We start from the raw sequence: 23,313 nt of genomic DNA, 5'->3' as shown, positions 1-23,313 counted from the left end.
GAACTTATATTAAAAATAAGCAGTTACGTATTTGGATAAAACTGCTGAAACTGAAAAAAAGTTATTGATGTGTTTGGTAAACAAGTGCTTTTAAGCACTTTTTTTTGTCAAAATATCTGAAATAACCTTAAAGTTGTTAACAATATATAGAGTTGATTATTATTGATTTTTATTTCTAAAATAATTCAAATTAAAATTAATATATATGTATATATATATGTATATATATATATATATATATATATATAATATTTTCATGAATGAATATTAATTTGTGCGCAAAAAAACTTTTTTTTGGTTAAAAAAGTTTAAATCATTAAGCAAAATATATATGTTACTAATCATTATAATTATATTAATGGATAAATAGTTGGTCACAATGATACTGTTTGTTTGATAAAAAGAATCTTAATCAGAAAACATATTACTCGTTGATTCAGTAATGACTATCACTATTAATACATTGGCGAATATGAATGTTGCGTCGTGAAATATAGATGGATCATTCACTAATCGCCCATGAAGTTGTATATCTTCAATGAGTATTCTCCATATATTTTGGTTGGTGAATTATTTTTTTTATTAGAGAAATTTATATGTTGTATAATAATAATTGTTCAAATTTAAAAGAATATATTAAAGAAGGAGAATAATATATAAAAATTCATATTTCATAAATTAGAAGTTTCATACAAAAGAAGTACTAATATAGTTAAAGTTAAGTTCGCCATAAATACAAAAAGTGAAAATATTCAATTAATACAAGCATTAAGCATTAAAATCTATTTTGGGGGACAAGGGTAATTTTTGAATAAGAGAGAATTTTGAGGGACAAAAATGTCTTTTAATTGGTCAAACTAAAATGACTTAAAAGCCAAAAAAAAAAATAAGTTAGGAATTTGAGCTTTTAGTTTTTGGCTTTTTTAAGTCAAAATTATTTTTTTTTTAAAGCAATTTTTAAAATTGTCAAACACTTTTAAAAATAAAAAGTGGCTTTTAAGTTATTTTGACCAACTTATAAGCTCTTCCAAACACCCTCTTAAAATTGTATTTACCTATTTAGTAGTGTTAATAATATTTTTCCTTAGATTATACTTTGTGAATGCAAATATAGAAAGAGGATTCTGTCCTAAACCAAAGTTGTGATAACATAGGGAAGGAAAAATTACAGAAAGTAGCATACTTAACACTATAATTACAATAAATAACAACATTTTTGTAAAATTACAGTTTACAGCAAAAGTAAGATTATTTTACTCATTAACTAAGCAAATGCATGTTTTACTCTCATTACTTTACATTTTTCTATTTCACTCCACTATTTCATCTCCCTCAAATATAGCCATATCTTTTACCTTTTTTTTCATCTTTTATTTTATTTTATTTTTATTTTTTTTATTTTCACTTTATTTTCTCTCTTCTATTTCTCTTCTTTTTTTCCTTTTTCGTTTTTTTTATTTTTCATATTTGAAGATAATGATCTTCAAGATTTAAAAATAAAATATCATTACTGTCTTTCACTCCCTTATATCTCTACCTTTTTTTTCTTGTTACTTTCTTTTCATCTTATTTTTTATCATATTATTCTTTTAATTTGATTTCTTTTTCTCTTTCATTTTTTTTGTTTCCACTTTATTTTCTCTCTTCTATTTTTTTTCCTTTTTCCTTTTTTTTTCTTCGTTTCTCATATCTTTTTTTTCTTTTTATATTTTCATTTTCTTCTTTTTTTTATTTTATTTTGTTTCATTTTTTTTTATTTTTACACTTCTATTTCTCGTTCTTCTTTTTTTTTTTTTTTTTCACTTCTCTTTTTTTCTTTTTTTTATTTTTTTCTTTTTTCTTTTTTCTTTTTTTTTCTTTTTTTTACTCTTATATCTCTAACTTTTATTTTGAAAAGACGAATATGTATATAACACACACATATTCAAAAAACATACAAAAAGCATAGCCACACAAATTTGGATATCTATTTACAGTACAATACATACATATGTATTTACGAAATACATATCTTATTCATATTAAACAGTAACAAACATAACTATACTATATATCTTCATATGTATTTGCGAAATACAAAGGTGACTCATATAAAATAAGAATATACATATGGATCAGATATGTATTCTCTAAATACCTATGCAGAGCTATATGTATTTTATATGATGTTAAATTTGTCTTTGAACTGTACATACTATGTCATTTTGGAGGGTAACATATATACATATTTGTTTCCTTTTACTGTTTAAGATATATATCATGTATTTTTTTCTTACCTATATGTATATGTATAAATTGTCATTTTTGTTATAGAGATTTTGTGTCCTATATGTTTATATATACATGTGAAGTCATATGCAGATATATATGTATATTTTTTTACCATAAATACATATGTAGATCTGTATGTTTATTTATTTTGAATATTTTTTGAATATGTATATATGATACAGATATTTGTCTTTTAAAAATAAAAGATAGAGATAAAAGACTAAAAAAAAAAATAGATAAAACAAAAATGAAAAATAATTTTTTTTTAAAAAAGAAGTGAAACAGGAAAAAAAAGAAGAAAGAGAAATAGAAACTAGAAATAGAAGTGTAAAAAATAAAAAAAGAAAAAGAAGAAAACAAAAAAGTAAAAAAGAAAAAAGAAAAAAATAAATAAAAAATAAAAAAGAAAAAAAAAGATGAGAAGTAGAAGAGAGAAAATAAAGTGGAAAGAAAAAAATGGAAAAGAAAAAGAAATTTAAATAAATAAAAAAGATAAAAAAAAAAAAACTAACAAGAAAAAATAGTTAGAGATATAAGAGAATGATATTTTGAAATTTTGAAGATAATGAAAATAATAATCTTCCTATTTGAGTTTGATTTAGAAAAAGAATCTATTAATTTAAATAAGGAGTAATTTATGAAAATTTAATTAGATGGATAATTATTCCTTATTTAACTCAACTAATTTGAGTAAAATAAGCATAATAAATCTTGTTGTATATGTATTTGTATAGTTGCTGTTTCTGAAAATTTTCATCAAATCTCTACCAAATAAAATTCAATTTCTTGGATGTTTATTTAAGTAGCAAAAGTCTCGCGATAATGATTGGAATGAAATAAATTAACTTGCAAATGTGAAGATATCCTCAAATGGGTAGTTATAAATGTTTAGATGGATACAATCTACTACACTTGCAGTATATAACAAAATCCTTTAGACCAACATTCATTCATTCAAAAGTTCTTTGTTCATCAATGAGATTCTATCACACATCAACATGCCATGTAAATAAATTTCTCTTTAATTAGGCTACATTATATTGATCTTCTCAATGTCCATAATATAAAAATTATTATTTCCATTATCATTAATTTTTATGATTTTTTTTTTTAAATTTTTGATGCAGTTTCTGGCGAAATTGATAGTAGTTTTGACATGGGGAATACTATGTGTTAGAGCAGTGGAATGTATTGATTATGAAGCGATAAGTTGTAGAAAGCACACTGCATTTTTGACAGATTTTGGAGGCAAGGGTGACGGGAAACATCGAATACAGAGGCATTTCGTAAAATAATTTGTGAATTGAGCAAATTTGGAACTGATGGGGGAACCCAGCTGATTGTTCCTTCTGGAAAATAGCTAACAGGGCCATTCAATCTCACTAGTAATTTCACTCTTTATATACACCAGGATGCTGTTCTTCTAGCTTCTCAGGTTTCATTCATTCCTCCTTCATCCACCCCTTCTTTTTTAACTTGAAAAAAATTGATTCGATAGGAAAATCTAGGTAGCTCATTTTCGTTGGTTACCAGAGTAACTCTCGCTGACCACATATAAATTAATCACCAAATCGGAATGGTCTTGATGAAAACCAATGTAATTGAAGGATCTCACTGAATTGAATTGTTCATGTTTAAATTGTAAGCATATAACGGATTATATAAACTTATTCAATCTTATATATAATCCTATGAATTACTTAAGAACGTTGAACTTAATGATTTTCACATACACATAATAATAGTAATTTAATAAAGAATTACTTACTTGAATTCTCCATGGTTTTAGCGGAAGCACACCAAGAGTAGAACATGTTGTTTCTCTCTCTTAACCTTATTTTTCAAAATAAATTATGATGGAACTTATTCTTCTTTTGGCGGAGAGAGGGCCCCTTTTATAACAGGGAATAGTCAGTTATATTTTCACGTACCATCAACGTGAATAGTGGATACAATAATTATCCACTAACAATTAGTAATTATCCTATTAGGACTCAGTAATTATCGTACTAACAGATTAGTCAGTAGTTTAATCCTACTAGGTAACTTCCCCATACAGGTTTAGGATTTAACTTATTCAATAATTATTAAACCATCAAATAAATTAATTATGTGGGTCATAGAAAATTTACATTCTCCCACATGGCACACACAATGTTAATTTAGTGGTTTAATATATATGTCAATCATGTGCACAATTAATGTTAAATCCAACATCATTTGTTATCGTTAAATAAATCAACTAAAATGAGTCATGTCGGTTGTACATCACTTTATTGACACAGTTCCTTTCATGTACTTACTACAATATTAGTCTATTACCTAACATAACCTTTCAAATACATAATGGGTCCAGCGATAATACTTAGAATACTTTATCTAAGTAAGAACCTGTCATCATGATTCACAATATTATGTATACAAGAGAAAATATGTAACAACAGAGACATATATAATTTGAGCTCAAAGTGTCAATTACATAAACATAATAAAGACTTTACATAAAATCATTCATTGCTATCAATAAGACCCATTCTTTCAACATGTTCAACAAATGTTTTGGGCGTTAATTCTTTCATCAAAGGATCAACAATCATAAGCTTAGTGCTAATGTGTTCAATTGACACTTTATGTTTCTGGACTTCTTCTTTAACCAAAAAGTATTTCAATTCCATATGCTTAGCACCTTTCGAATACTTATCGTTTTTAGAGAAGAAAATTGGGGCAGTATTATCACAATAAATTTTCACTGGCCTGGCTATATTGTCGACTAGTCCAAGTCCTGAAATAAAATTCTGCAGTCAATTAGCCTGGACTGTAGCCTCAAAGCATGCCACAAACTCAGCTTTCATAGTAGATGCAACAATAACAGACTGCTTCGCACTCTTCCATGGTATTGCTCCTCCAGCTAACAGAAACAAAAATCCAAATGTGGATTTTCTTGTATCCACACAACCAGCATAATATGAATCTGAATATCCAACCATATCTAGATGATCAGATCTTCTATAAGTGAGCATATGATTTTTCGTTCCTTGTAAGTATCGCAACACTTTCTTTGTAGCCTTCCAGTGATCTATTCCGGGATTACTTTGATATCGGCCCAACATCCCAACAGAAAAACTGATGTCTGGCCTTGTACATGTTTGGGCATATATAAGACTCCCAACTATTGATGCATAAGGAATATCTTTCATTTGTTTTCATTCCAAGTCATTCTTTGGACATTGATTGAGACTAAACTTATCTCCTTTCTGAATTGGAACGGGACTTGATGAGCATTTTTTTATTCTAAATCTCTCTAATACTTTATTAATATTGGTTTTCTGAGACAATCCCAACCATCCTTGTGATCTATCTCGAAATATTTCTATTCCAATCACATAGGATGCCTCAACCATATCTTTCATTTCAAAGTTATTAGAAAGATATTTCTTGGTATCATGCAACAAACCAAGATCATTAGTAGCAAGCAAGATGTCATAAACATACAAGACTAACATAATAAACTTACTCCCACTGACATTCAGATATATACACCGATCAACAGTGTTTTATTTAAATCCAAAGATGACAATCATTTTATTAAACTTAAGATACCATTGTCGGGAAGCTTGTTTAAGTCCGTATATTGACTTCTTAAGTTTACACATTATGTGTTCCTTTCCTTTAATAGAAAACCCCTCAGGTTGATTCATATAAACTTCTTCCTCTAAATTTCCATTCATAAAGACTGTTTTCACATCCATTTGATATAGCTCTAAGTCATAATTAGCTACTAAGGCTATTATAATTCTGAGTGAATCTTTTCTAGAGACTGAAAACGTCTCTTTATAGTCAATGCCATCCTTTTGAGTAAAACCTTTGGCAACAAGTCTGGCCTTGTGACATTCGATGTTGCCAGTTGAGTCGCGTTTGGTCTGAAAGACCCATTTACACCCAACTCTTTTGCAACCTTTGGGTAATTCAACAAGGTCCCAAACTTTATTTTGTTCCATAGATTTTAACTCATCTTTCATAGCATTTATCCATTTATTAGAATTCTTGCTTTCAATGGCTTGTGAAAATAAAACTGGATCATCATCAATTCCCAAGTCAGTTTCTGACTCATGTAGATATACCAAATAATCATCAGAAATAGCAGATCTCCTTTGTCTTTGAGATCTTCATGATGCCACTTCTTGGGGTTCATCTACTACAGGTTTATCAATTATGGCTTCATTAGTAGGAATATTAATTTGTTGTTCTTGTTGATTACTTTGTTGTAGAACAGCTTCAGGAATAATAAATTTAAAAAAAGTACAGGGTAGAGGAATTCGTACTCTAACTTCTTTAATTTCCACATTACGTGGTTCTTCACTCCCACTAATTTCGCCATTCTTAATGAATCTAGCGTTTCCAGTTTCAATTATTCTCGTACTATGATTAGGACAGTAAAATCTATACCCCTTTGATTTTTCTGGATAACCAATGAAGAAACCACTGATTGTTCTTGAATCCAATTTCTTTTCTTACAGATTATATACTCTAACTTCTGCCGGGTAACCCCAAACATTTAGGTGCCTCAAACTAGGTTTCCTACCAGTCCACAGTTCAAAAGGTGTCTTTGGGACTGCTTTACTAGGAATCCTGTTTAGCAAGTAAACAACAGTTCTTAAAGCATCTATCCATAAAGAAGGAGGTAAAGATGACTTACTTAACATACTCTTAACCATATCCATTAATGTACGATTACGCCTTTCTGCCACACCATTTTGTTGTGGTGTGCCAGGCATTGTGTATTGAGCACATATGACATACTTTTCAAGGAATTTAGCAAATGGACCTGGTTGTTGTCCACTTTTATCATATCTTCCATAATATTCACCACCTCTATCAGACCTAATTATTTTCACTTTTCTATCTAGTTGTCTTTCAACCTCAGTAATAAATATCTCTAAGGCATTAATCGCTTGAGATTTTTCATGCAACAAATAGATATATCCATAATGTGAAAAGTCATCAATAAAAGTGATAAAATATTTTTCTTTATTGAAAGATGTGATATCAAAAGGACCACATATATCAGTGTGTATAATTTCAAGAAGTTGTGTGCTTCTTGTGGCTCCTTTCTTTGTGTGTTTTGTTTGTTTTCCTTTAACACAATCTACATAAATATTAAGGTCAGTAAAATCTAAATCTGAAAGAATTTCATTCTTAACTAATCTTTCCAGTCCTTTTTTAGATATGTGACCGAAACGTTTATACCACAAGTAAGCTGATTGTTCATTCACCAAACTTCGTTTGGTATCAACATTATAATGCAGAGTTAAGAGTGTTTCAGTAAAAAGATTATCAAGATTCAGTTTGTATAAATTATCACAAAGAGTACCAGTACCAATGTGATAATTATGCTTAAACAAACTAAAACATCCATTACTAAAATTAAAATAATATCCAGTCTTATAAAACTTAGACAAAGAAACTAAATTTCTTGAAAGAGAAGGAACATAATAAGTTTCAACTAAATCTAAGTGATGCCCAGTATCGAGAATCAAACAATAAGTCCCGACAGCTTCAACTGGAGCCTTCACTCTATTCTCCAAGTAAACAAATCTTTCATTCTTATTTATGGTTTGGATTGTAAGGAATACCTGTATAGTAATAGAAACATGAACAGTACAACCAGAGTCAATCCACCAAGTATTATAAGGAACTTCAGTTAAATTTAATTCGAGACATGTAAAAGCACAAGGCTTACCTTTCTTCTCAAACCATTCCTTACATTTCAGGAAATCTTTCTAAAAGTGTCCAAATTTTCCATAGAAATGACACTTTCCATTGTTTTCTTTCTTACGTACTTGAGATGGGGACTGATTAACATTGAGTTGCTTCTGTTGTCCCTTACCATGCTTCTTTCCTTTCTTTTCAGCTCCTTGATGATTTATAAAGTTAATGGAGTGGGTTCCTTGATTTTTTAGCCTTGTTTCCTCTTGAACTAGCATACCATGCAATTCATGCATGTTTTATTTGTCTTTCATGGTGTTCTAGTTCATTTGGAAAGGGCCATACTCAGACGGTAATGAGTTGATGATGAACTGCACAAGAAAATTCTGTTCCACTTTCATTCCCAATAACTTAGTCTTGCTGCTATGTTTGTCATTTCAATGACATGCTCATGCATAGTACGTGAACCATCAAATTTCATAGTGATCAAAGTACCCATTAGTATCCCAGCAAGAGACTTATCAGCAGTTTGGGAAGACACTTGCACAAGTTTCAAAAGTTCTTTTGCACTTTCAGTTTCGGGAAGAGTAGTCTTAATGTTGCTCGCAATATTCATTCGCATGAACATTAGGCTTAATCTGTTAGACCGATCCCAGTACTTATAATAGAACTTTTCTTCATCACTGCTAGCTTCAGTAATAGCAGTTGGCTTCTCAGAGTAAAGTGCAACATCAAGATCTAAAAACCCAAGATGGAATATGATCTTTTCACACCAATCTGAAAAGTTAAGTCCATTAAAAGTCGTAACAGAGGCAGAGTGCGAAAGAAGGGCAAGTGCTGCAAGTAGAACATGCTTATTTGTTAATACTTTGAGTTACGAGTTTAAACACATTATCAAATTCAGAAATAACTTACTTAAATGTATATTGATGTTCTCCTTCGGGCGAAACATCAACATGCAATTTAAACATAATGATGCTATATTTAACACAAATTGATAATGTTTAATGCATCAAATAATAATATTTATTATCTTTGGATAAATAAATAAAACTAATGGTACATCAAAATTATCTCTTTAATGTTTATTGGTTATACGAACAAATAATCAACCTTTGGGTGATGCATAAATGTCTTATAACAAAAATTCTAATTTACCCTTAATTGTTGTATCATTTATAAGCATCAAGATTAATGGACAATTAATTTAAACTTAGCCTTTATTTTGAAATTAATTTCATAAAGATTCGACCACTTTGGTGGTTAACGAATCTTATATATATAATTCCAAGTTACAAGGAGAAACAGTAAATTTTATTATTGCATACTACAATCTTCTAATAACAAATAATTATTTTCGTAATATTTAAAATAACAAAGACCAAACATATTAAATTAAACTCATATTGTATAAATTATTTACTACATTTCTGTTTACATTAAACAATGTGCAGTCTGTATCTTAATTACTGTTATCACTGTATCAAACACACTATGAAACACAAATGTCAGGAAACAGCCGCTTCGTCAAAACTTTTACAAGATATGCACATAAGCAAAATAAAAAATTAGGTATAAATATAAAAAAAAATTGACACCACTTGCTACTATAGTGAGTAATTAATTTGTTCACTTTTCCAAACATTGACAGTGCATTCCAATGAATTCAAATCCACGAGGGCCATTATTTTTTAAGGGTAAGAATCTATGTGAGCTTAAAAGTGACCAAACCTGTTTATTCTTTTCCGCAATACATATATGAATCCAAACATAATATTGAACAAAATATGATTTAGGAATTTTGCCTTAAGCCATCACATATTCATCCACTATAATTTATAGCAACTTAAATTATGATAAATTTGAGTCCCAAATTTCATAATAGGGTTCATAAAATTAATACGTAGAAATTTTAGTTTCAATGGAAAATCATTAGTTCCTAAACCATGCTCTGATACCACATGTAAGCATATAACGGATTATATAAACTTATTCAATCTTATATATAATCCTATGAATTACTCAGGAACGTTGAATTTAATGATTTTCACATACACATAATAACAGTAATTCAATAAATAATTACTTACCTGAATTCTCCATGGTTTTAGCGGAAGCACACCAAGAGCAGAACGTATTGTTTCTCTCTCTTAACCTTATTTTTCAGAATAAATTATGATGGAGCTTATTCTTCTTTTGGCAGAGAGAGGACCCTTTTTTATAATAGGGAATAGTCATTTATATTTTCACGTGCCATCAACGTGAATAGTGGATACAATAATTATCCACTAACAATTAGTAATTATCCTATTAGGACTTAATAATTATCCTACTAACAGATTAGTCAGTAGTTTAATCCTACTAGGTAACTTTCCCATACAGATTTAGGATTTAACTTATTCAATAATTATTAAATCATCAAATAAATTAATTTTGTGGGCCATAGAAAATTTACGTTAATATGTTTACAAGAATGTCATTGTCCAACTCTTTGACGACTTTTAGAAAGACAAAAGCCCTGGCCTCCCGCTCTATCTATCCAAGGGATCGGAAGTACAGAGGAATTAGGTCTCCAGGATTTATGTTGTTCCCTATACCCCTTGGAAATCGTCTACCGTATCCATTGTTATAAATCGATCTAGAAAATTTATACCACACTAATTTTTAGAATAACCAATTGTGTATTATCAGAACTACTTTTGTTTTGAATTGTCCCCATGTTTCAATTTTCCATTTATGTATGTTTAGTTATTTTCCTTATTGTTTTTCAGAAAATGACACGTAGGAATCTCAAGCGACTTTGACCTAACAAACCTAGACAAGGTTCTCCATGACATAAGTAATGGTATAGTCACATGAAGGTGGTCAATTGAACACTCTTCACGAAAAAAAACTAATATAAAAAATTGTACTAATTATATAAATCAAAATTTACTTATATATGAATTTTGAACACCATTAACGAAATTCCTTGCTTAGCTTCACGTTTCACGTTGGGAAGTTTCAGTACTTGTAAAGATACAGTATGTGATTGTTTGTACAGGATGAGGCAGAGTGGGATTTAATTCCACCATTGCCGTCGTATGGAATAGGAAGGGATGCTCCGGGACCAAGGTTTATCAGCCTCATTTTTGGAACAAACTTGACTGATGTAGTCATTACAGGTAAATGACCAAGGTTACTCCCTCTCTGTACTATCAAGATGAAACAACAATTACTACGCCTCAATCTCCAGCTAATTGGAATTGGCCTTGTGAATCCTCAATATCAGTTAGAGATGCCAACATTTCTGATGTTGTTGTTTCATATGTATGGTGATGATGGCCAGGTGGAAACGGCACCATAGATGGTCAAGGTCAAGAATGGTGGACTAAATTTCGACAAGGTCAACTGAAAAACACCCGACCTTACTTGATTGAGATCATGTTTTCTGACCATGTCCAGATTTCCAATCTTACATTGATCAATTCTCCTTCATGGAATGTCCATCCTGTTTACAGCAGGTTCATTTTCTCGTTCCTCTCATTTATTTATATCATATCCCTTTATAATCCACGTGGCCAATCTTTGGTTTTGTGCCATGTGGAGCCCAGTAAAGGAAAACCCGCCTACCAGGAGTTTTCCCATTCTCAAGGAATGAATCAGACATCTGGTTAAGGGTCTCTTTCCACCATACTCCATACTGATACTTGTTAACTTACTTTTATATGTCCTCTTTGATTCTAATTTTTTGTCTTCAAAAATGCAGTTTTGTGGTAATTAAAGGATTAACAATCCTTGCACCAATCAAGTCACCAAACACAGATGGGATTAACCCAGGTTTGTAACAAGATCGTGCTGTAGTAAATAAGTAGGAAAATGGCATCCGCTAGGGAAGTAGTAACTCATTTTTGGTTGTGCAGATTCTTGTTCAAACACTAGAATTGAAGATTGCTTCATATTCTCAGGGGACGATTGCATAGCAGTGAAAAGTGGTTGGGATGAATATGGAATAACATTTGGAATGCCTACACAGCACTTAATCATAAGAAACCTCACCTGCATATCACCTAGTAGTGCAGTCATTGCTCTCGGAAGTGAAATGTCTGGTGGCATTCAAAATGTTAGAGCTGAAAACATTACAGCAATAAGTTTTGAATCAGGCCTGAGGATGAAAACTGGTATTGGAAGAGGAGCATACGTTACGGACATTTTCGTGAGAGGAATGACATTGCAGACAATGAAATATACCTTTTGGATGACGGGCGATTATGGTGGTCATCCGGGTGATCATTATGATCTGAAAGCACTTCCTGTCATTCAAGGAATCAATTTAAAAGACGTTGTAGCTAAGAATGTTACAATAGCAGGGAAATTAGCGGGGATAGATGGTGATACCTTCAACGGAATTTGCATGTCGAATGTGGCCATCGAGTTGTCAGAACATGCTACGAATCTACCATGGAACTGCACTAATATAAAAAGGTGTTTCTAGCCAAGTCAGTCCTCAGCCGTGTGCTCTCTTGCCTGATAAGAAAACCGATTGTCCTTTCCCCACTGATACTTTACCTGTTGATAAGATTCAGTTCCAGACTTGTGCTGCAGCTAGTTGCCATTGACTAAAAGATAGTGACATATCCAGCTAGTCGCTTTAAATTTTTGGAACCATTTCTATTAGTATTTAGTAAACAACATTTGCTCCAGTCCATGGTTTCCAGTCATCTAATCAACTCAAACTCAATTAATGTACGTTGCTCCGAACGCTTCACTCTTGGATTTAGACAATATGGCCTAAGGATACATTTGCAAGTAATCTCTGAAAGGCTTCAAAAGAAGCCGTTGGTAGTTGTGGGGGCAGCTGGATATGGACTTAGAGTGGTGTACTGCTATTAGTTCCCATTTCCGCTTCTCTTTCCTAGTTTATAGTTAAAACACACAAAGATACAACGTATTTCAACTTACACTGCCTTATTTTATTTTTAGTTATGTTGCAGTGGCATAAGTAGTTTGATGTTATACATAGCAATAGACGTAAAGTATAGGAAGAGGTTGTTGAAGATATATGTAGATAACCTTTAGTAGTTCTAAATTATTAGAGTTCTGTGCGACTTAACTTTAGGAATTACTATCTATATGTTATTTGAATTTAAATTTGAAATTGAAGTCTAGTTGATTATTTTTATATTTTCTAGTTAGAAATTTTGCTACAAAGATATGTGTTTGAGTTGTTAACAAAATAATTCCCTTTGACAATACAATGCATTATTTTTTCTCTTCAAGTATTTCTCTGTTATTTGTTTAATTTCAAAGCCAAATCTTGAGGGATCTGTGAGTGAGATGAATTCTAAAAATAACTTTTCCCAAATAGTTCCTCCAGTCTTTAATGGTGAGAACTACCAAATTTGGGCAGTAAGAATGGAGACTTATCTTGAGGCTTTAGATCTTTGGAAGACCGTGGAGGAGGATTATAATGTTCTTCTGCTGCCCAATAATTTCACGGTGGCCCAGATCAAAAGCCACAAGAAAAAGAAAATCATAAAATCAAAGGCAAAAACAAATTTATTTGCTAGTGTGTCTCCATAATTTTCACGAGAATTATAACCCTTAAATAGACAAAAGAAATTTGAGATTATCTAAAGGAAGATTATACATGAGATGAAAGAGTACGAGGCATAAAGGTGTTGTATCTAATAAGAGAATTTGAATTGCAAGAGATGAAAGAATCTGAGACCGTCAAAGAGTACTCAGACTGACTTCTTGGCATAGTTAACAAGGTAAGATTGCTTGACACAAAATTTAAAGATTCAAGAATTGTTGCAAAAATTCATGTTATAGTACCTGAAAGATACGAAGTATCAAAAACTACCTTGGAATACACAAAAGACCTGTCCAAGATTACCTTGACAGAATTGTTAAATACATTGCAGGAACAAAAGCAAAGGAGGTTTATGAGACAATATGGTATGGTTGAAGGAGCTTTGGCAGCCAACCACAAGACTCAAAGAAAGGGTAATAATTCAAAGAAAAACTACCACCTTGTCAGTACTGTGACAAAATAGGTCATCCTTCATTTAAATGTTGGAAGAGACCAGATGGACAGTGCAAGATATGCAATTAGCTTGGTCATGAAGCTGTGATTTGCAAAAGCAAATCTAAAAAATATGAAGTAGACGCCCAAGTCACCAAAGAAGAAGATCACTTAGTTGTGGCAACATGTTTTTTGACCAAGAAATCTGATTTTTGGATAATAGACAGTGGTTGTACAAACCACATGATATATGAAAAAACTCTTTTTAAAGAGTTTCTGCCTTTGAAAAATAAGAAATGGTGACTATATTCATGCAGAAGAAAATAGAATGTTGTAATCAAAATAATTTCAGGTACAAAAACAATTTCAAATATCTTTTACGTGTCTGCTATTGATAAAAGTTTGTTAAGTGTTGTCCAACTTATAGAAGAATGATTTAAATTATTATTTAGAGACAAATATTGTTGAATCTTTGATTCCACTAATCATGAGATTTTACAAGTTGAAATGAGAGGCAAAAGTTTCTTATTTAATCCAACAGAAGATGCACATAAGCCTTGTATGACCAAGGATGAATGAGCAGATTTATTCAAGAGGCCAAATTTAACCAAGACTGCAATCTACAATTTTTGATCCAAGGAGGAGTGTTGAAGATATGTCTTAGAAATAAAGTAGATAATTGTTAGTAGTTTTAAATTGTAAGAGTTCTCTGTGACTTAAACTTAGGAATTAGTTATCTATTTGTTATTTGATTTTAAATTTGAATTGAAATATAGTTGATTATTTTTATATTTTTTAGTTAGAAATTCAGCTATAAATGTATGTGTTTGAGTTATTAATAAAATAATTTCCTTTAACAATACAATTGCAGTATTTTTTCACTCCAAATCTCTCTCTTATTTTTTAATTTCAATGACAAAAACTAAAAGAGGTGATCAAGAAATGAAATGTTTGCTAAAAACATCTCCAAAGTTTACATGGGAAGCGATAAACATAATCAGCTCTCTAACTTTCCAAGATAAAATGGTTTGGGATGCACAACTTATTGATTTCTCCCATTAATGGAGCATTTGGTGGGAGGGAGAGCAACTTGATCTCGAAAATCTTTGTCTATAGTTTCCCGGTAACTACAATGAAGAACAGAATAGTGTCATCAACAACAAATAACATACACCAAAGCACCTCTCCTTGAATGCGCCCGTCAAAACATCCATCACCAAGGCAAATAAAAATGGGCTAAGAGTCGATCCTTGGTGCAACACTGTTAAAATAGAAAAGTGCTCTGAATCTCATCTTCTTCGCTGTATCATACATGTCCCGGATTGACCTAGTGTATGCTGCAGACACCCTTTTAGCCTCCAAGCACCGTCACAAAATCTCTCCGGGACTTTGTCACAAGCCTTTTCCAGATCAATGAACACCATGTGCAAGTCCATCTTTCTCTCCCTAAACTTCTTTACTAATCTTATCATTAGGTGAATGGCCTTAGTGTTCGAGTGAAATGGCATGAAATCGAACCGATCCTAAAAAATAGTCGCAATCCTCCTCAGCCTCAACTCTACCACTTTTTTCCAAACCTTCATAGTATGACTAAACAACTTGATACCCCTATAGTTTTTAAAACTCTGAATGTCCCCTTGTTATTATATAATGGAATCATCGTACTCCATCTCTAAGCTTCGGGTATCTTTGTCGTCCTAAAAATGATATTAAATAACCTCGTTAGCCACTCCAAACCTACCCCGCTAGTGCTCTTTAAAAAATCCATTGAAATCTTATCTATCCTAGTCGCCCTGCCTCTGCACATCCTACGAATATCCCCCTTGACCTCCTCAACCTTAATACACCTACAATAACTATAATCACAACACCTCTCTGTATTCTCCAAGTACCCAAGCATGAAACCTTTATCCCCCTCCTTATTCAAAGTCTATGAAAATTGGACTGCCATCTCTTCCTGTTGATGACCTACTATTACATGAAGTTTCAATCAATTTTTAGGAAATAGCTTCTACTCTCTCTAAATGGTTCTCCATATAAGATTTGGGCAACTTACATAATTCTTTTTAGGTTGAATTCATCCCAACAACCAGGGAGATCTTTTTGTTACAACACAAGTAAATTAGGGATATTCTTGATAGATTTTATTTGAGTGGTGCTAAACCTATTGCATCCCTTATGTCAACTTCTGTTGAACTAGAATTGAAATATGGAACTACCTTAGTTAATGCCAAACTTTATCAACAGTTAGCTGGCTTCTTAAAATGCGTCAATCCCACTCCTGGATATTTCTTATAGTGCTAACAAGTTATCTCAATTCAAGCAGACTCCCACCATAAGTGATACAAGCCAAATTATCTCTGGACTTTTGAATGGGATAAATATGATGCTTGATGACTCCTTAGTAACATTAAAAGTTGCCAAATGAATAAAGATTACCATTAAGGAGGGTCAAAGGACTTTGACGAGGTCGAAGAAGTGCGAAATGGGGCTCGAAAGCCTTTGGAAGGGATATGCTCCCAAGGCACTTTGGATCCTCCTTTGATCTGCTCTAGCATTTCAAGAGTGGGTCAAAACATCCCCTATTGAGCCTTTTCTTGCATTTGGGTCACTTTTGGGCCCTAATTATGTAATATTTAGCCAAACTATAAATACTTGGTAGAGATTTATTTCCTTAGTTTTGGTTGATTGATAATGATGAATTCAAAAACCTCTATTGCGGGTGTTTTGAGAGCTTGAAAAAGATAATGCTGATCTTTGATTAGAAACATCAGTTTTAAGGGAGATTCAATCCCCTTTACAGTCACGTAAGAGTTAGGTGCTATTTGATAATCTTTAAGGGAAGTTTTTGGGTTTGATACATATTTTGATTGCCCTTTTATTATCATATTTGTGTCTATCTTTCTATCTTTGATATCCTAACCCCATCTTACTTTTTTGCATTAGAGTTTTCGTGGCGAGAATCGTATCATTTGGTATCAGAGTCGAACTTAATTTCATTTCTACGAAGTCAATCTTGGGTTTGTTATCTTAAAAATTAACAAAAAAGAGTTGTCAAAATTGAAAATCACAAAAAAATTGCTATTCACATTTTAGATCTTAGGTCAAATTTTGAGTTTTTGATTTTTGTGTTTCTAGTGTTAGAATTGTGTTCTCTAACACTATAAGAGCCTATAAACAAAATTTGAGTCAAATTGGTGCTTATTTGAGTGTTCTATCCATGTTGGAAGCTTGGGTTGAATAAAGTTGATGTGAATTGAAATTCTAAAGATTTTGGTGAAGAATTTGGGCAAAATGACTTTTGGATTGAGTTACAACGTTGAAAAGTGCTTATGTTCAAATTTCAACTCATTTTGAGATTCGGAGAAAAAGTTAGAAAGATTGATATTCTTGGTGTGTTCTTGAAGATATTGATATCTTCAAGTTGAATTTTTTTAACAAATTTGGGTGTTTGATCCAAAAATAAGGAACAAAAGTAGTCAAAAAGTGTTTGTACTTGGGAATCTAAGGATATTCAAACAAAAAAGGACACAAAGGACCATTAGAAGGGTATTTCAGCCATTTCAAGAGAGATGAGCGACTGATTTGCCTTTGAAATGCCCTTGAGCTGCGCCCAAGGTGCTGTTGCACCTCAAACTAGTGGAACCTTCACCCAGGATTCATTGGACCTGCACCCCACCTGCGAGATCAGGTCACCAAATGCAGATCAGCCCCTCCCAATGCAAATTAAGTCTAAAACACAACATTCAAGCTTTCAAAGTGCATTTTATCACGTTAATTGCTCAATTGCTCAAGGTTTGATTCTTTAGTTTCATTTTCTTGATTCTTAATCTCTTATTTTAATTTTTTAACCAATCATCAACTAGTAATTTGTCTACTAAGTTGATCAATTAGTTCTTGAGTCCGAATTCTTTCATCGTCCTATTTCTTTTGAGCTTTTCTAGTTTTCATTTCGTTGTAACTTTTTGATTCAATTTTGTAAATAGTTTTCATTTATTTGATTCGTTCAAACAAGAATCCACTCCAACCACAATTAGAGATTGACACCTTATTGACCATCTAGTATAAGCAGCTTTCAATATTTGCTGCTCTAATTGTGAGGATTACAAAGGTGAGATTACGAGTATTGGTAAGGAGCTTTACTACTAATCTTGTTTGTTCATTTTGTAGGTACAAGGTGATTTAAGGAAGCATGTCTTCTATAGCCTCGAACAATTATGACTATGACATAGGAGACTATGATTGTGGTGAAGATAGTTATGGCTATGAAGAAGATTGAGATTATGGGGACTATGAATATAGCCACGATCAACAAATGGATGAAAATGAGGGATACTACTCCAAAAGAGAATATGAGATGAATAATGACCCTAGTCCTTATGGTGAGTATGGAGATGGTGAAGAGCCTTGTGATGGTTCTTATGAGAAAGATGGGGCATATGAGGAGTATTACACTTCCCACTCTGATCCTAGAGGTGGTGCAAGGTATAACCCATTCAATTACAAATCGTAAGAGGATCATGGTGAGAATGTACATGAGGATTATGAAGTTTCGTATTCCTTGTATTGTATTACTTCTTTTCAAGGTCGAATCAATGTAAATAGTTACGCTAACTGTAGTAGAGTTTGCTCCATGGGAATGAAAGAGCGTGCATATCCAAAGCCCAGGGGTACTTGACAACACCCAAACATACACATAAGTGTACGTGGTCTACCAAGCAATATAGTGGCCTTCAAGAAAGCCTAATATCGATCCCACATGGACTTGTTCAAACAACTATTTAATTTCAATTCACAATTTAGATCAATCTAGTGCAAGCGTAACCAAACAAGAGTTTTGAATATTTGTAAACTAATGTAAAGGAAGCAATGCATAAAATAAAGGTCTTGAGACAGTCAATAGGAGCAAGCCCAGGGTTAAAGCACTTCAAACAATCATACTACGTTATTTTACTTCATTCGTTTGCTTGCTTATCTTAGTTGTTGATTTGTAGGGGTAATTGCATGATCATGGTCTCCCGACCTCTAACCGTTTACTTAATTTGGACATTACAACTATATCATTGAGAGGGTATGTAATAATACAATTAAGTTCTTTAAGATATCCTCATACACGTGAATCAAGTAAGTCTTCTAGGTACATCTCTGTCCTAGACGCTAATTTGAATTCCTTATTTCATAAAAGAATAAGAACCCTACTTTGTTCATCCCCGCGTTCTATCTCCCTATTCCCTCTTTCGAGATCAAGAGGTTGACAATATATGTATTCTAAGGGCGATCAATCCTCAAAATAATTAAAACAAGAATAAACAAGCAACCAAATTTGATAAGCAAATTAAAAGAAATTAATCCAAAATAATAGTAGTCATGTTTTTGGTTTTAACCCCGGAAAGGGGGGTTTTAGACACTAATAGTCATAATCATTCTCCAAGTATTTGAATTCATGATCAAATCTATTAAAAATCTAAAACAAAGGGTAAGAAAACCTAATTTTTGTGTGCAGCCGCCTCCTCTCCAGTCCCAAAACGTCTAAAGATATTTTAATTGATCTCACATGTTCCTTTTATAGCTGGGAAAAAATTATCCCGCTTTTGTACTTCACTGTGTTGAAGTATTGTCCTTGTCTATATAAGACTACGATGCAGCATAATCAAGTTGAGCTGCTGGAAATTGACAATTGTCATTTGGTCCTTTACCGCGACGTGGTCTTGAGCTCCCAAGCATCCTATTCTCATCAGATTGTGTCCTATGCTCTCGTTAATCACTCCAAGACTTTGTGTGTTGTTTACACTTGATTTGAAGCTTGTATATCCTTTATGTATCATTACAATTAGATCAGCATGCATCCTATATCATTAAACACCCCGAATTAAAGCCTAAAACAACACAACACTCAAGACGATGAATTAGAAATTCAATGAAGAACACTAGTTTTCTCGTCTAAACTTTAAATGCTCAATTTGAACCCAACTCGTGTGAAAACATATTTAAACATTGCAAGCACATAATTGGACACTTAGATGCATATTTATATCATTATTATCATGTGAAGCATATGAATTATCCTCAAAACAAGGCTTACTAAGCTAGTAGAGCACACTAGAGTGTATAAATATACTTAACATCACCACCCCACCTTAACGCCTTGTTCGTCCTCGAACAACTCTTCATTACAAGCATCATGAGATGAGGATACTCTACACTTCTACTCCAAGCAAGACATTCAAGCTAGTTCTACAATGACTATAAAAAATGCAAGTTTCTACACTAAGCATGTTTGAAAGTTCAAGAAGATTACTCTGAAACAGCCTACCCTCAAGAATTGACTCACCAAGTGGAAAACTTATGCATATTGCTCAATCAAGGATGTCATACAAATCACCCACATTCCTCAAACATGTGTCCTCACAACAATAGAGTTACCCATAATCACTTACATAAAAGCAATTTATAACATAATGGGTACAAGAATCAAAGTTCGCTCACTCTCACAAGGAATTCCCAAGTTATACATAATGAACACTAAGCTTTCCCTTAGTGTAGTACTCCACTAATACCAGAATATTAAGCTTAGGATCAAATAGGTCTTTTCAGATTATAATGTAGGATAAGGGACGGGTAGGAACTATTTTGGAATAGTGACTATCCTCCCTAAGCACTTTAATACACTATATTGTACAATTAAAATCCAATCTCCAACAACCAGATTTCACCACTTTTGCTTACCCCATTTTTTTATTTTCACCCCATCGCATTAAGCTCATTTACATACACTATGGTGGGAGTCTTCTATGAACAACTCATTCAATTTGGAAAATTTTTATTCTTTTCATTACTCAAATCCCCACCACAACACATAACAATTGTTTTGATCACCAATAACTATTACTTTTGGGCTTCAATTTCAACTTTTTATTTTTTGATTTCACACTCCTTAACTCACTAATTTTACACTAAATAGCTTAGGAGCTTTGGATCAAATTAAAGTCTATCAAATAAGGGATTAGGCTACCTATGAGGTTGGCAAAGAAAAAGCTAAAGGCTCAACAAGGTTGACTAGGATTAAGCACAAATGGTAGGTCAAATAGAAGGTAAAAAATAAGGCTATCAAGGAAATGCCTATATCATCTTCTAAACCCACACACTTTATTTCACTTTGCACACACACCAGACAAGTTCTAGAAATCACATGCAACCAGGAATATACAAGTACCTCACATCACATGGCACATGCTCAACTTACATTGGATCATCATAGACTTTCAACCAAATTGTAGCATGAATTCATATTAAGCCAACAAGTACAAAAGTCATAAACATAAGCCTAAGAGTCTAAAAAGTAGTCATTTACACAATCAATGTGCTTTTTACTACTGAAACACTTGCATTCTACAATCAATTATAACACCAATAAGAACATCCTACTTATTCCTAACCTAAAAAATTTTAAATTTACCCTAAAAATGGGAATTTACCCACCTCGCACTTAGAAATCTACTTTTTCCCTAAAGTATACTTAAAAGTAGAGATAGAAATACTCCCTGAGTCCTCTAGGCCTAGCTAGTAGCATCTTTATATATCTAGAAGGTCCGAGGACCCCACACTCAGTCTTTGCCATGCTCTTTAGCTCAGGTTTTTCGGTACCTAGACTTTTCATCAACCTGTCACTCAACAAAAGTAAAAACTACATAAAATAAAAATTAAAAACCAAAAAGAAAATATACCTACTTAACTTAGGTTGCATCCCAAGCAACTCCTGATTTAGTGTCGCGGTACGACCCAACTATGGCTTAGCCAAATTCTTTCATATTTTTTCTCAAACTTAGAGGCCATCTTCTGATTCATTTCTGACCTTTTGAGTGTGAACTCTCAATGTCAACAACATTCTCAGCATTAGCTTTTTCAGGCTCATCCACTTGCATCATGTCGGGCTTAGGTGGTAGAGGCTTTGGCTGCTCAATGAGGGTATCCGAGGAGGTCTTTGGCGGACTAACCACCCTACACTTATCTCCTTCAATAAAAGTAGTCATGCACAAATATTTATAATGGGATAGTGTGTTTAGCAGTTTATATACCTTAAAGATCACCTCTTCATCCTCTAACCTCATTGTGATCGTACTCTCTCTTACATCAATCAATGCTCATCCAATTGCTAAGAATGGATGCCCTAAGATAATTAGTACCTGTTCGTCTGCCTGAAAGGTTAAAACAATAAAGTTGCCAGGAATAATAATTTACCAACCTTTATGAGAACATCCTCTATCACCCCTTCGGGATGGGCTATTCTCCCATTTGCTAACTACAGCAGCACCGAGCTTGGTCTTAGCTTTCCTAAGCCCAACGTATTGATCAAAGATACGGGCATCAAGTTGACACTTGACCCTAAATCACTCAGTGTGTGGACCACCTCACCATTCTCAATTTGAATAGGGATAGTGAACTTCCCTAGATTCTAAAGATTTTTGGGTATTTTTTGTGTCATTCTTCAATGAGTCATACCGTTTCAACTTTCTGCAGCTTTACCTTATTAGCAACTACATCCTTCATGTACTTAGCGTACTTGGGCATACCCTGCAAAAAATCTAAAAGAGAAAGGTTAATGTGAAGCTCTCTGAACGTGTCAAAGAACTTCTTAAAACATACATCCTCCTTTGCTTTTTTGTGCTTGTGTGGGAAAGAGAGTTGCGACATCTTCTTCTCCACTTCTGTAGAAATTTTTGTTTTTAATTACTCATACTTCCTCAAATTTTTATCAACTTTTTCAGATACCTATGGGGAAATTAACTCTGCACCAACCTTCTTAGTTGCCTTTGGAGGTTCTTCATTCAGCTCTTTACCACCCCTCAAAGTGATTGCCATTACTTGTTTCAGATTTTCTATATCTCCTGGTAAACCACCTTGAGGCCTGGTATTTAGTATTTGTTGTAACTTCCCCAACTACAACTTCAAGATTCTCATAGCTGTTTGCTGGTTTTTTACATCTGCAGTCAACTATATTTGAGTATCTAGAATCTATTTCATCATCTCCTCCAAGTTGCTAGTTGACTGATTTGGTTGAGCCTGTGGTTGCTGAAGTTGTTACAGCTGTACGTTCCATTGCTGATTCAGTGGCTGAGTCTACCACTTCATGTTGAAAGTGTTTCCATAATTACGCCTTTGAGCACTGCCCACATACATCACTAATTTTGGATTTGCAGCACATATAACTGCTAAATGGTCATTGTTACCGCAAACTTCATACCAACCTGTAGCTTATTGGATTGCATTAACTATGGCTATAGGCTGTGAGGCACCTAATTTCATGTTGCTGAGCTGCGTAATCAACTGAT

At 32.8% G+C, this 23,313-nt stretch overlaps 1 pseudogene; it reads left to right on the top strand.

Annotated features, from left to right (window-relative positions):
- The first annotated feature begins 3,246 nt into the window (after positions 1 to 3,246).
- Positions 3,247 to 12,575, top strand: LOC107865069 (annotated as a pseudogene).
- Positions 12,576 to 23,313: the final 10,738 nt, after the last annotated feature.

Source organism: Capsicum annuum, chromosome 3 (assembly GCF_002878395.1).
Source record: "Capsicum annuum cultivar UCD-10X-F1 chromosome 3, UCD10Xv1.1, whole genome shotgun sequence".
NCBI classification, from domain to species: Eukaryota; Viridiplantae; Streptophyta; class Magnoliopsida; order Solanales; family Solanaceae; genus Capsicum; species Capsicum annuum.
Note: the sequence above shows the minus strand (reverse complement) of the source record. Positions and strands in the feature narration are given on the sequence as shown.